Below are 14,343 nucleotides of genomic sequence, written 5' to 3'. Positions count from 1 at the left end.
AACTTATGTTAACAAAATCCCTGCTCCTTGGCTTCCCAGTCCCCTCCAGGAAAAACATCAGCAACCGCAGATCTAGCATGGCCCTCTACCCCTCTCACTTATCCGAAGTTTCCAACCCCCACATGTGGTATTCAAAAAGTGAATGATATGAGTTAGATACTGTGCTAGGGTGAATGCAGAGCCCTGCTCAGCCACGAAGTGGAAAAATCCTCATTGCTCCTAAGTGGACAGGTGGATGTGAAAAGGGGAGAACTGGCAGAGTGTCCATCTTGTGGGATTCTATGGGCTTGATTTTCAGAAGAGTTGAGCTCCCCAAACTCCAACAGGGGCTGTAGGAGTTCTCTGTGGAAGTGGTGGATACACAGGAGCATAGCCAACAGAACTGTAAACTGTGCAGAAACACTGTTCCCATAAGGCACCCTCAGGGCTCTCTTCTCCTACTTAAATCCCATAGTAGCTGCCATGAATGCAAGTTCAAATTGAGAATTTCCTTCTTTTGCCCTGTGCCTTTTGACCTTTGTGAGCTTGGCTCTGCGTTTAGGATTTTAGCTTTAGTGTCTGTCACAGTCTCCAAACCTAGGGCACTAGCAACCGTTTCTTTTGTAAGAGGGAAGAAAGCTCTGTTAATTATTGTTGCACCATTTCTATTATCATTGTTTATGATGCACCAAGTAAGGCCTCATTGTTCTAGGCTCTGTACAGACATGCTGTAAAGAGATAGTCCCTCACAATCGAGGTCGTGACAAGCAACAGATGACGACATGGACAAATAGCAATAGGAAGGATGGGGTAATAGTAATGTGCACAAACTGACATAGTGATGTCATAAGAAGGTCTTAGGGACCTTGCACTGACACTAAAGGGTCCTGATGAGGCCCTGTTAGAGTTTACATCAAACGTATGTAGTATCTCAGTTCCTAACACAGTATGAACTACTCTTTAACAACGCCGATAATCCCCCTGCTTTCTTTTTATTAATTTTGTTATTCAGCATATATATTGTCTAATAAAAGAGAGAATAAGTCATCACAATAAAAGCAGCCTGTAGAAGTAGCTGTTCGATTTCAAGGCCACTGTGAGATGAGTAGACTGTTTGGTGAAAGGATTATAGCATCAGAAGTAGTTCAGCCAATCACACAAATGACTTGAATTCTGTGCCCGCAAGGGCCAGGGCGGGAGGGAGATACCAGCGAAAGGCGGACACTCAGGCCTAAGAATAGTGAACTATGCTTTATTGAAGGAAGAACTTACGCTCCAATCAGCACGGGGAACCCCTAGGATGCACGGAGGGGCTGCAGGGAACTCTGGCCATTCGGGACAGCTGACCAGGCAGGACTCTGCCGGGGGGAAAGGGGGGGGGGGAATAGTCCTCTGAGGCGCTATATTCTCCGTGCTTATCTCCGGATTACATGGGGCCAACAGCTGGTTACATTCTTATATGTATGATTTATGCTTATTACATAAACTAACTTGTTTACAGGCAAAAATATGCTGAGCTATGCTACAATATCTTTTGACAGGGTCTGTCGGACAAAATTCATTGAAACTGCCTGCATCCTCTGCTTACATTCAGTCACATACTCAGTCCTATTTAGCTCCTCACCAATCTTCCGCAACCTTGCCCCTACAAATTCATTTTATACAATGGACCACTAACACATCTAGAATGGAGATCAGTTTTACAATCATACAAAAGCGGTGATAAAGGGACAAATTCTGCCCTCAGTAACACTTTGAGGAACAGAAGCACGTCCTTCAGAGTGGGGACTGTGTCTTTTGTATGTTGCACAAAGTTCCGTAGGCATTTGAGGAACTACACAAGTTTTTATTAGTCATCAAGGTTCAAGTCCTTTGCTCCTTGATACAGGACTCCAAGGTCAGTGCAGTGCTGAAAGATTTCTGTCAGTCAGTAACAAAAAGAAAACAACAAGTTTTACCTCCACCTCTTTATTTCTCAAGCCAACAGGTATAAACCTTTTTAGAAGACAATTCCAAATCCAGTTTTATTGGAGAGTGATAGCTCCTTACTTTGATCATTCAATCACCCCTCTGAATCACCCCCACGCCCCTCCAGGAAAAACTGTGAAGCAAAGAGCTTGAGCTTTGAAGCTGTCGCAGATGCCAATGTTTCAAGGGCAAGTCAAGATGCTTTCTTCCAGACTCAGCACTTGGCAACCAACAATCCATTTCAATACATGCACGATTTCATTGGTGAAAAATTAAATTAAGCAATCTGGTCTGGTTTTCAAATACATGAAAGTTACAAAATTTACTACACCAGAAGCCCAAATTACTCCAAGACACAGGTACACCACATGATGCTAGTGTTTCTCTCTTCCCAGCTGAGAGATCTTGTGTAGAAGCCAAGGAGATCTGAGTCTAATCCCACTTCTACTACAGATTCCTTAGAATATCAGGGTTGGAAGGGACCTCAGGAGGTCATCTAGTCAACCCCCTGCTCAAAGCAGGACCAATCCCCAATTTTTGCCCCAGATCCCTAAACAGCCCCCTCAAGGATTGAACTCACAACCCTGGGTTTAGCAGGCCAATGCTCAAGCCACTGAGCTATCCCTCCCCCATATGACCCAAGGCAAGATCATTTGATCTCTGAGTTTGACCTCCCTATCTGTCAATTGGGACTAGCAATATCTCCTTGCTCCTACCTATTATCTGTCTTGTATGTTTAGATTGTGAAATCTAGCCGCAGATGCTTGTGTGCATATTGTGTTATCAAAATGGCCTTGGTCCCACGTGGGAAAGATGAAGCTTAGCAATGTTGTAGACTCTAGGGCGAGGCAGAGATTGCTACTAACGTACCTCCCCTTACACAGTATACATTTACACAAGTCCAGCCTGCCATCACAATTCAAGTCACCAAGGCTTTATCTACTGCACAGCTCTGCTGCTCCCTCCTCCCAATCTCTAACCCTGTTTCCTCAATCGCTCAGCTGATAAACATGGCAGCTTCCTGCGGCAATACATCTGCTAGCCGATGATGAGCCCCTGTGCGAGGATACAGAATTAAATCAACCAGCGTCAAACAGATTTTCCAATCCGATCATCTGGCCCCACGCTAATTAGACCGTTAAAAGCCCCGCCTAGGAGTCAGCCAAGGAGGGTCCCGGCTTCCCGCGGGGAGGCACTACAAGGCGAGATCGTTCCCGACACCGACCTACAATTTTTAACTCGGTCCCCTTTATGCTTTATACAGCTCTGCAGGACCGTGCTTCAGCTCCCCTCCAACCTGCCATGCGGGGTGCAAGGGACGGAGTCAGGAGAGCCAGCCGCTTCCTTGCACTTTCTGCAGCCGTATCCGCCAACCCGCTCTCCCCGGCAGGGACTGGGGCTGTTTAGCTGCGGCCGTCAGGCTGCAGCCCCCCCGGCACATCAGCGATCGCTGGGCCCGCCAGCCCCGGGGTGGGGAGAGGCCGCCGGTACTCACACTGGAGCCGCATTCTGGCAGCACGCGTGTGCAGGGACGCCGCCGGCGCCTCCTCCCCAGCACCTGCGAGCCGGGCCCCCGCCTCGGCAAGTCTGGCTACAGCTCGCTCCCAGCCGCCCTGCAGGTGAGTTAATCAACACCACGTGCCCCGATTCCCAGGGCGGGAGAGTCCCGTTGCAGCGCGCCGCCGCGGGGTGCCGGGCTGTGTGCGCGCGCGTGACTCAGCAAGAGAAGGGATTTAAAACCCAGGAGCATGAATGCCTTTATTTGTGGCGCCTCAGGAACGTGGCTCAGCCGAACCAAGGAGAATCAATGCCTGCAACACGTGAAACCAGGCCGTTTACTGGGCAGCCTCCTCTGCCAGGGTCAACTGGGTCAAGAGCTCTGGCTTGGTGGTAGGGGACTGACGGCTGGCGAGCTCCCGCCCCCCGCGCTTCAGGCCATCCGGTGGAGCGCGGGTCCGCTGCTCTCTCTGAGCGTTTACCTTTCTGCCACGCATCCGTCCCTGCCGGAGAACTGGCAGGGTTTAGAGGGCAGGGTGGTAGAGTGGCTCCGGAGATGGACAGGACTACTCCGGTGTCTTCCCCCTTCAAGGGAGGGCACTGGTGCTTAATCAACTAGTCCTGTCCAGGCTCTGGTACCGGCTCAACACCCTGGTCCCGGCCCCGGATTTCCTGGCCAACCTCCGGACATTGATTCTGGAGTTCTTCTGGTCAGGACTGCACTGGGTCTCTGCAGGGGTTCTCCATCTACCCCTGGAGGAGGGAGGGCAGGTCTCTGCACTCAGGTCCATGTCTTCCGCCTCCAGGCCCTGCAGAGGCTCCTTTATGGTGCAGGTAGTCCGGCGTGGAGTGTACTGGCACACGCTTTCCTGCGCTGCTTCCGAGGGCTCCGATATGACCGGCAGCTCCTTTACCTCCATCCGAGAGGTCTTCCGCGAGACCTCTCCGGGCTGCTGGTCTTCTACCAGGACCTCCTCCGGACCTGGAAACTGTTCACAGCGACCAGGTCCGTGGCGGCCTCCATGGGGGAAGATCTCCTCGCGGAGCCCCTGCTATACAACCCCCAGCTGCATGTACAGGTGGCGGAGTCTCCCTCGATGCACCAGAGGTTGGTCCTGGCAGAAGTTACCAGAGTTGGAGACCTCCTGGATTATGACCGGGGAGACTGGCTGGATCCCCTAACGCTCGCTCAGCGCATGGGGCTCTCCAGACCTCGTACTCCCCTGCGCATACTTCAGGAGGTGAGGGCCGCTTTGCCGCCTGCTGCTCAGGTTTACCTCGACCGGGTCCTAAAAGAGGGCATGCCCTGCCCACCCTCCACCCCAGGCCCTCCGGACCTTTTCATCGGGCCCCTGCCCCGTGGACCCAACCGACCCCCTCTGCCCCTTCACAGTGAGCCGGCTACGCGAGCTGCAGCTGGTCCAGTTCCAGACCGCACCAAGGAAACATCTCTACATGCTTGTGCTCCACACCCTTCATGTCCTCACCCTCGCGTCCCGCCCTGACACAAAGTGGCGGGACCTCCTGCCACCTCTAGAGGGTGCGGAACCCCGGTGGGCCAGCCTATATTCCACCTTAGTCCTGAGGCCCGCCGGGGATATCAGTTGGCGGCTCCTTCACGGGGCCGTGAGCACGGGCGTGTACTTGGTGCGGTTCACCCCAATCCCGGACACCTGCCCCTTTTGCGGCGTGAGGGAAACCCTGGCGCACGTCTACCTGGAGTGCGCCAGGCTGCAGCCCCTATTCCGGCTCCTCACGAATATTTTGTTAAGATTTTGGTTGCACTTTTTCCTTCACCTCCTAATCTATGCACTCCCTGTCTGTGGCCCCATTAAGTCGCGGGACCTCCTGGTCAACCTCCTCCTGGCCCTGGCTAAAGTGGCCATCTATAAAACCAGGGTGAGGAGGTTGGCCGATGGAGTCTCCTGTGACTGTGGGGCCTATTTCCTATCCTCCGTCCGTTCACGCCTCCAGGCAGAGTTCCTCTGGGCGGCGTTCACTGACTCCCTTGACGCCTTTGATGAGCAGTGGGCACTGTCCGGGCTTCTCTGCTCGGTATCCCCATCAGGTTCCCTTCGTTTGACCCTTTGACCGCACTCCTGTCCCTGTTGTTCATTCGTTGTCCCCCATAAGTATTTGGTTTTCCAGGTCCTGTGGACCCCCTCCTTAGGCTGGGAGGGGGGGATCCTTTAGCAGTGGGTGGGCATGGATCCCAATAAAACATGTGAAACCAGAGAACCAGCCTTAAATCCATCCACATTCAGCCAAGCATTTACTGAGCTGTTGGAGTCCCATTAAGCCTCAATTTACAGTTAAGCCTGTGCTTTGGTGAAAGGGATGGGCATGGAGCAGGCATACATGCATTCTTGACTCTCTCATTCTCAACCCAGTGAATGAAAATCTTGCATGTTGATACATTCTTCCTTATGCTGTTTAACACTAGTAGTTTGTACCTAATCAACTCTTTGCATAATAAATATACCACTACTACACTGGAATTACAGAAAGCTCTTTTGATAAGTAAGATTATCTCATATTTAAGAAGGCAAAATGAATAAATGCCCTTCATAGAGTTTTTTAATTAAACAAGCTTTTTCTCTCTTCAGCAGGGCTACATTAGCTGTTGGTGAGGCAGAATGGTAGTGGAGGGCAAGACTTATTTTAAGATTTTTTTTCACGGGTGAATTTCAGCTTATTAAAAGTGGAAAGAGTGAAAGCACTGGTTTAAAGCCAAAGGCGGTGTGTTCCGGTATTCATTAGTCTAGTAAATACAATTATCGTTGCTTCTGAAATGCTTACAGGTAGATTCAATAGAATATACTTCCTCACATTAATCAGCCAGTAATGTATCACAATGTTTAATAAACACTGAAGTCCTTCAGGAACAGAGACTACCAATTGCTTGTGGTTATTAGGCATCACCCATAGCTGGACCAAGTACTTATCCTTAGAGCCCTGTGTGGATACAAAATTTGTATCCGTATGTGATCTGCAAACATGGTCAGCAGATATAAAGCGGATATCCGCAGATTTACAGGGCTCTACTTCTCCTCACTAGTGAGTTAATATGATGTACAGTTTGAGAGTTCTCATGAACTTGAACACAAATGCATCAGTCATGTGCAGTTGTATTTACACAAGTTGGCGTGATTGGGCCCTGGCACACGTATATTTAGAGTGTGCCAGGCTGCAGCCCCTTTTTCGGCTCCTCACAAATATTATGCTTTTGGCTGCACTTTTCCCTTTCATTTATACACTCCCCATCCGTGGCCCCACAAAGTCGCAGGATCTCCTGGTTAACCTCCTCCTAGCCCTAGCTAAAACAGCCATCTATAAAACCAGAGAGAGGAGGTTGGCCGATGAAGCTTCCTGCAACTTTAGGGCCGTTTTCCGATCCTCAGTACATTCACGTATCCGTGCGGAGTTCCTCTGGGCGGCGTACACCGACTCCCTTGACACCTTTGAGGAGCAGTGGGCACTGTCCGAGGTTCTCTGCTCAGTGACCCTATCTGGTTCCCTCTGTCTGACTCTTTGATTGACGGGAAGAGCGAGAGACTCCAGCCCCAGCCATTACCGCTGTGGATATCATTATCACCACCACCTAGGAGGGGCCCTTTCACACGTGGGTGCATGCCCCCCCCCCCCCAAACTGCCCACCCTGCAGCCTTGCCCATCTTGTTGGGCACTTTCAGGAGAGGAATAGTTGGTGACACTGGGCGTGGCACTAGGTAACTCAGGAGGGAGGAAGACCATGAGTGTCGAGGAAGCCCCCTCGCTCTGGGCCCAGGCAAGCCTGAACACTTCTCTCCCCTGAAGGGTGCTGTGTTATACATTGCATTTGCTTTTGTTTTGTTTGTTTTATCTTCTTTGGTGATTTGTGTAAGTGTGTTACACAAATAAATTTTTTTCTGCTTCAAAAAAAAAAAAATATAGAGGCCAGACCTTGAGTAAGTTTTCCTTGAGAGCTGCTAACTCAAGCTATCTGTAGTGTGTTCACTAGTGCCACAAAGCAACAACGGAGAGCTTTTAGTCCTCCAGTGCCTTCCCAGGAACCCTCTTCCCTGTGACCTTTTCTTGACATCTACACATTCCCTGTTCCTGCCTGAAGTCACCTATAGTGCCTTGCAAATCTGCAGATATCTTCTTTATATCTGTGGACCACTTTTGTGGATTGGGTGTGTGCATACAAATTTTGTGTCCATGCAGGGCTCTCGTCATCTACCTTGCAAATAGGCCTGCTCAGTGCTCTTCCACCTAGTTGCTTGCAACTTCAAGTACCACCAACTGCTCTCATTGCTTGTACAGAGCTCCATTTTCTGAGAATCTTCCCCCCCAGCATATTCCCAGTATGTTGTCAACAAGCTGGAGGCTGGCACCAAGGTACGCCATGGTGGGTTTCTGCTGCAAGGCTAGAAAAGTCCACAGTTTTAGGTTTCAAGAGGCATTTATGGGATTCCACAACAGAATGTCATTGTGAAACATTTCTCCAAAGTATGCCTTAGCATCACAATAAATCCCTAAAAGCATATGAACACATGACTATTAAATATTCTACAGGACATTATATTATGACTATAAATTGGAAAGTACTGCAGTAGAACTTTACTGAACTGCATTTTGACAAGCCACAAATCTGCAGTGTAATTGTTTAGGGGATTTTGCCATGATGGCAGCAATGTCATGGTTTTGGCCTTTCTAAGGCTCGTGTCTTTGCTGCTAGGCCATGTATGCCTTATGATGTCTGGAGCAGACTTTTCATAATAAAACTTTTGTATTTTAAACATGATGCTACAGTGCTGTTACTCATGTTGTTTTGTTTTTAAAGTTTATCAGTTAACTGAAGCAATAACCAATAAATACACCTTTTAGAAATGTAATGGACTGTAATTGACACCAAACTAGCACAGGCAGTCTCACCAAATATGTTCAAAATCCACAGAAACTCCAAGGCAAAAACTAAGTTAACCTGGAGTAAAGTTGGAAGAATGCATAAATAATGCAATAAACTATGGGAGAATAACATTTGAGAACACTGTAGTCAGGGCCGTCCCTACCCATACGCAAAGTACGCAGCTGCGTAGGGCACCAGGAAATTTGGGGCACCAAATTTCCTGGTTCCCTACACAGCTGCCTGCTGCTCCAGCCCCTGCTCCATTCCAGCCCCGCCTCTTCCCACCCTTGCTCCGCCCCCCATTTCCTCAGGTTGGGCCTGCACTCACCGGCGGCGGGAAGTGCAGCGACCTGGCCCCAGCTGCACCACCGGTGAGTGCTGGGGGGTGGTTCCCTCCTGCCCCCCAAGCCAGCCCCCACCCCACCGCGGAGGCCTGGGCCCCCCGACACACACCCTGCAGGGGGGCTGCGTAGGGTCCCAGAATGGCTAGGGACAGCCCTGACTGTATTTTTTTTGAGAAAACTACAAATATTAGAAATCTTGGAAATTCAAGTTTGATCTTATGTATAGACGTTACAATGTTGTTTGGCGGCGTTATTGGCCTAGGGAATTGGGGGAAGCAGTCAATGTGACATATCTTGATTTTAGTAAGCCTTTTGACACAGTCCCATATGAAATTCTCTTAAGCAAACTAGGGAAATGTGGTTTAGATGAAATAACTATAAGATGGATGCACAACTGGTTGAAAGACTATACTTGAAGAGTAGTTATCAATGGTTCACTGTTAAACTGGGAGGGGGGTATCGAGTGGGGTCCTGCAGGCGTCAGTCCTAGGTCTGGTATTATTCAATATTATCATTAATGCTTTGGATAATGGAGTGGGGAGCATGCTTATAAAATCTGGAGATGGCACTGAGCTTGGAAAGGTTGCTAGAACTCTGGAGGACAGGATTAGAATTCAAAATTACTTTGACAAATTGGAGAATTGATCTGAATTCAACAAGATGAAATTCAACAAAGACAAGTGAAAAGTACTAAATTTAAGAAGAAAAAAATCAAACGCACAACTAAAAATGGGGAATAATTGGCTAAGTGCTGACAAGGATCTGGGGATTATAGTGGATCACAAATTCAATATAAACAATGTGATGCAACTATGAAAAAGGCTGATCTTGTTCTGGGGTGTATTAAAAAGAGGTATTGTATGTAAGACATGGGAGGTAATTATCCCACTCTAATCAGCACTAGTGAGGCCTTAGTTAGTTGAAGTACTATGTCCCATTCTGTGTGCTACACTTTAGGCAGGATGTGGACAAATTGGAGAGAGTCCAGAAGAGAACAACAAAAATAATAAAAGGTTTAGAAAACCTGACCTATGAGGAAAGGTTAAAAAACCTGGGCATGTTTAATCTTGACAACTGAAGACTGTGAGGAGGGAACCTGATAGTCTTCAAATATGTTAAGGGCTGTTATAAAGAAGATGGTGATCATGTCCACTGAAGGTAAGACAAGAAGAAATGGGATTAATCTGCAGTAAGGGAGATTCAGGTTAGATATTAGGAAATATCATTGTTTTTCAGGAAAAACTTTCTAACTGTAAGGGTAGTTAAGCACTGGAATAGGCTTCCAAGGAAGGCTGTGGAGGTTTTTATCGTCACTGGAGGTTTTTTAAAAACAAGCTAAGACAAAACCCTGTTTGAGAATGACTTCTCAAGGTCCCCTCCACTATGATTCTATGTGTGAAAATACACAGCTAAGATCACTCAAACTACCTTAACTCTACTCCTCTACCTCTGCCCACAACAACTGAGAACTAAAAGACAGTCAATAGATATCTTCACTGCAGTAATGTATGAAAGTTGAAAGTGAGTTTACTTCCTTTTTATTCTACTGATTGAGAATTACTGTAGCAGGAAAACTAAACTGGCTTTAAAAATATGACCATACCAGGATTCACATAGCTACACAATACTGCTTTCTTTAAGACCATATGCAATCATCAAGGAAAAAAAAACAACACAGGCTTTTACATCGTTTTAGCAAATGTTTGGAACAATCATACAGGGCAGTTCCCCAAAAATGTATGGATGTTCAAATATAAAAGTTTGTCATATTGTGAGACTCAGACTATTCATGAGGCTAGTACATCTACGGATAAAAATACTTTGAGGGTCAGGCCCAAAATTAGGTGGATTACACATCAGGGATGTGCGTGATTATCACATTTTACATACTATAGAAACACACACCCAAATCAGAAACATGTGTCCGCCATAGTATTCCTCCAAATTATATTTTTAACACATCACACAGCATAATGTTTCAATGGTGGGGCTCCATGCATATATAGTACAACCTATGCCCCTTCTAATAATATATAGGGGCTAGTCACTAGGCATGTGCACCATTACTGTCTGCTTGATAGAATGTCTGACCTTAAGTTTGTATGATTGTTTCTTCTATGGGCTGCATCTTATTGTGGCTATGTGCCTTAAGACTCCTGCAGCCAATTTAGATGCTTCTTTAGGTCAAGTGTATTTTGTTGTTTTGTTAACTGAATCCTATGCCCAATGACAGCCATAAAGCACATGTGACCATGGTGTGCAGAATATACATGAGTACTATGAAGTCTATGAAGCCATGAATTTGTTACAACTGCCTTTGAAAATGTACCCTAATTGCCCCAGGGGAAGGCAGTGGATAGAAAATAATCAGGAAGCCATGTTGGTACTGAATAACCAAGCTAAATTCAACATTTATAAGAACACGTAGAAGAGAGATTTTTTTTAACCAAAAAGAAAAGGAGTACTTGTGGCACCTTAGAGACTAACCAATTTATTTGAGCATGAGCTTTCGTGAGCTACATGTGATGCATCCGATGAAGTGAGCTTTAGCTCACGAAAGCTCATGCTCAAATAAATTGGTTAGTCTCTAAGGTGCCACAAGTACTCCTTTTCTTTTTGCGAATACAGACTAACACGGCTGTTACTCTGAAACCTTTTTTAACCAAGGCAGTCCCAGGATTTAGCGTTTGTGATAGGAGACAGGTTGGTGAGAGTTAAGAAGATATAATTCCCTAGTTAAGACCCCACCCAGTGCAAGAATGCTCTCTTTAAACCACTGAGCATAATACAGCCTAGTGCCTTTCTCACTGTCTTGAAGACAAATTGTAAACAAAAGAGATTCTCTCCTCCCCACCTCACTGTACTTTAGCAATCTGTGCAGTAACATAATTACAATATAGTGATAACATGACTGCCATAAATTATGCCTGTCATCGTACGTTAAAATCTTGGCTTCTGCAGGTTGTCAGCATTCCTTGCTTCTTTACTTAGCTTTTTGACTTTTCACCAACAGCACTGGCCCATCCCTAATAGCATGTTTGTTTCCTTCGTCTCAGGGCTGGGTTCTTTAAATGCTAACTGTCAAACCTGAGGGCAGTTATCCAAACAGGTATAAGCATGAAATCCTGTTTTCACAGATCAAAAAAGGATTTAAGAACAAATTGCATGATAAAAACCTACTTTAAAACTACTATACTCTAAATAAGTGTAGCTTTTTAGAGCTGGAATAAATCTGTGCAAAGTAGGAAAGCCAAGGAGCCTAGCTTAATTATAAATATTTCATTATTCGTAACCTGTATGATTACTAAAAATACCCTTTTAGTGTGTAGCTTATTTACGATAGATGAGATTCTGATTCTGTGTTCATCATTGCCCATATTAGAAAATACAACATCCATTCTTATGCAGTTTATACCTAATTTTTGTATTATACAAGAGCTAGTTAATTCCTGCATGGTCTGCTGCACTGAGTTTACAGTGGAGTTTTCCAGACTTACACCAATTGCACACATTTAATAATATGTCTCGGTGCTCTGGGTGTAAGTACACTAAGGAAAACAAATTTTATAAATAACTATCAGCAAATTTCAAACACTATTTTTTTTTTTTTTTTTTTTACCACAGTAGCCCTTCAAGGAGTAATGCAGATACTACACTTCAGTATTATGCAGCTCTGAATGAAACCAATTATACAAGGAAACTCAACAAAGGTAAGCTGGTCTTAAAGGAGGTATGAAATCTGTTTGGCCTAAAATGCAAGTTTCGTTAAAAGAAAAGAAGGAAAAAAAAAAAAAAAGGAAAAGCATGTTTGGGAGTGGAGGGAGCAAATGACATTTAAGACTACCTAATAAATGCTTTCGTGATTTTTTTTTTTCAATTTCAATGAACACAATTTTTGTTGGAATGATTTAGGTTTCCTTGCAGTGCAGAAAATTCTGACCCAACAGGCATTGTACTAGTGGTTGCCCAGAGAACAGAACACTGGAGTGGGACTCAGGAGACTTGGCTGCTATTCCCAACTCTACCACCAGACTGCTGGTTGGTCTTGGGCAAGTCACTTCACCTCTATGCCTGTTTCCTCATCTATAAAATGCAGAAAATAATATTTGCCTCCTTTGTAAAGTTCTTTGAGATCTACTGATGAGCTGTTAGTGCACCCGTTCTCAAATTCTGATTTGCATGGTCCAACTCCCCTTCCAGCCTCAGTTCCATAGCTTCCCTACAACAACTGGGCCACTTAACTACACAGAATTAAAGAAACAAAATGAAAATAAAGCAGTTTTAAACTGATGGATGTGACTGCTTGGCCCTGGCCCCCCAGTCTATATTTTTTCTGTTTATTTTCTCTCTGATTGTAGAACTTTACTTGCATTAGATCTTCCCACAGTGTCAGAGACACAAGTTCTCTAATCTCTTCTGATTCTAGTTTTGTACTCTTATATGTTTATTACCCCTCCTGTTTTGCTGCTATGTACAAATTTAATGGCAAGTTCAATCTACGGTACATTTTAAAAAAATACAAAGCAGCCATGCAGGGTGAACAGAGGTACTTGAGTGTGGTTTTTTTTTTTTCAGTCTGCAGAAAAATAATCTCTGGAAAGTCTGAATGTGTTCTGGACTAAGTTGCAATTCCCAGGAAGTGTCACTGCTTGGAGACCACCGCTTGTTTTTGCTTTATGCCAGAAGCAGTTCCACTTGGATAACCAATGTAGAAGAATCAGAAAGTGATGATAAACAAGGAGTGAAACTAAATAGGACAGCCAGGGTATCCAAACTAAGAGGATTTAAAGAGTAAACAAACAGCATAAAAAGCAAATTATTTGCTATTTGAATGATCCCACATGTAGGTATTTGTGACTCAAGAACCCCTCAATTTCAATTGGCAAGGGGGGGCAGAGTACAAGAATATCCTGATTCTGGTATAGAATGTGTGACCTGTCCCTCGGGGGAACACTGTACACCCCCATGTTCATCTTTATAAAATGGTTGTGTGGTATCCCATGCAAAGTTTGTCATGTTGGGTATCTTTGAAAGGCTTATAATGCACTGAGCATGGTTGTTATTGTGATGTTATAGTAATTGTTACAGTAATGTTATAGGTTATAATTTCATGTATATAGTTAGGAGGCTCAAAATGTATCCTCATGGCTTAAGCAAGCCCATGCAAAAACTCTCCAAGAACTCAGTTCACACCTCGTCAGGGCATGGATGGGACAAACCCAGCCCAGCCTCACAGGAACAATGGATACTGGCTTAGGAAGCAGCAAAAGAATCTGTTAGACCCTTGAGGGAGTCACCCACTTCCTTTGGGCAGTTTGGGACTGCGATGAGGTAATACTCACTTGACTCTGAAGGGGTGGGGGTAAAGCCAAGAGGAAAGAAAGAACATGATAAAAGGGAGAGACATTTTGCCATGCTCTCTTTCTTCCACCTACATCTACAGACATCACCACCACCAAGCAACTAAAACGCTGATGGAAGGGGAGAGCCTGACTGAAAAGTAACCAGCCAGCCTGTGGTGAGAAGCATCTAAGTTTTAAGGACATTCAAAGTGTTAAGATCAGCTTAGAATGCGTTTTGCTTTTATTTAACCAAATCTGACTTATGCTTTGATTTATAATCCCTTAATCTGTCTTTATAGTTAATAAATCCATTTGTTTGTTC

At 45.5% G+C, this 14,343-nt stretch overlaps 1 protein-coding gene and 1 long non-coding RNA gene across 4 annotated transcripts in view; one reads left to right on the top strand and one right to left on the bottom strand.

Moving 5' to 3' along the window:
• Nucleotides 1–3,613, bottom strand: part of PRXL2A (peroxiredoxin like 2A) — a 20,441-nt gene extending 16,828 nt beyond the window's left edge. For 2 of the 3 annotated variants that reach the window (XM_073353277.1, XM_073353278.1), the window contains exon 1: nt 3,443–3,612. The gene's annotated coding sequence lies outside the window, so the exon portion shown is untranslated. Of the gene's footprint in view, nt 1–3,442 lie in introns of all 3 variants that reach the window. The other variant, XM_073353276.1, reaches the window with a different exon arrangement.
• Nucleotides 2,927–14,343, top strand: LOC140914734 (uncharacterized). The gene is made up of 3 exons (XR_012159971.1): nt 2,927–3,566; nt 12,304–12,389; nt 13,255–14,343. It is a non-coding gene; the product is annotated as an uncharacterized lncRNA (long non-coding RNA).

Source organism: Lepidochelys kempii, chromosome 7, assembly GCF_965140265.1.
Source record: "Lepidochelys kempii isolate rLepKem1 chromosome 7, rLepKem1.hap2, whole genome shotgun sequence".
Taxonomy (NCBI): domain Eukaryota; kingdom Metazoa; phylum Chordata; order Testudines; family Cheloniidae; genus Lepidochelys; species Lepidochelys kempii.
The sequence above is the reverse complement of the archived record's forward strand: the minus strand, read 5'-3'. Positions and strand labels throughout refer to the sequence as shown.